Below are 884 nucleotides of genomic sequence, written 5' to 3'. Positions count from 1 at the left end.
CAGCAGCAGCACAAGGTGGTATTTTGGCCAGGGACATGAGCAGGGGGCTGTTTTCCATGGTCCTGACCCCCTTGTCCCCACCTGCCCAATGGGCCATGCCAGAGGGATGTCCCCATGTGTCCTCTTGGTGCCAGTGATGTCCCTGCCCCCTTCTCCTGCTCCCCCCAGTTGCTCCCCTGGATTTTTTGGCAGCCACCCCAGCCTGAGCTGATGATTTTGGACGCCTGTCAGTGTTGACACCAGGACAGTTGCCAGGGCCAGCCCTGCATCACCTGCGTGCATCTCCCCAGCACCCATGTGGGCACCCACAGCCCTGGTTGGCCCTGGGTTGGGCACGGACTGGCACTGGCCACACTAGCCACACTGCCATGCTTGGGTCCCTGTCCCTGGGCCATCAAGCTCCCCCAGCACCCTGGGGGTCCCACACCCCCACCATAACCAGGAGCTCATCACAATTTTTTTCTTTAAATTATTTTTAGCTCTGCTGCCTGGGGGAAGTTCTTCCTTTGCCAAAACCTGAATTAGCCAGAAGAACGTCTCTTTCCGTGTCTGCCTGAGCTCCTCCAGAGGGGACTTCTCCCCAGCTCCCAGCTGCTCCGTGCTGGTGGCCATCCTCCAGCTCAGCTGGGGTGCCTTCGTGACACAGAAATCCCACATTTGCAAGGATTTGTTAGGCAAATCTCCCCCACCCGCGGCTCCGCACGTCCGGCTGCCCGGCACAGGCTCGGGGAGACTTTGCAGGTCCAGGCTGGGGAAACCTGCCCGCAGCATTTCCTCCCCGTGGAGATGTGGGGACCGTTGTGTGAGTCACAGCCAGGGTGGGATCTATGCTGTGATGCTCCCAAACACCCCCAATTGGTGGGGTTTCCCCCCTCTACTTTTGG

This window comes from Merops nubicus, unplaced genomic scaffold, assembly GCF_000691845.1.
Source record: "Merops nubicus isolate BGI_N331 unplaced genomic scaffold, ASM69184v1 scaffold34698, whole genome shotgun sequence".
Lineage (NCBI taxonomy): Eukaryota > Metazoa > Chordata > Aves > Coraciiformes > Meropidae > Merops > Merops nubicus.
This window is presented reverse-complemented; position numbering follows the sequence as displayed.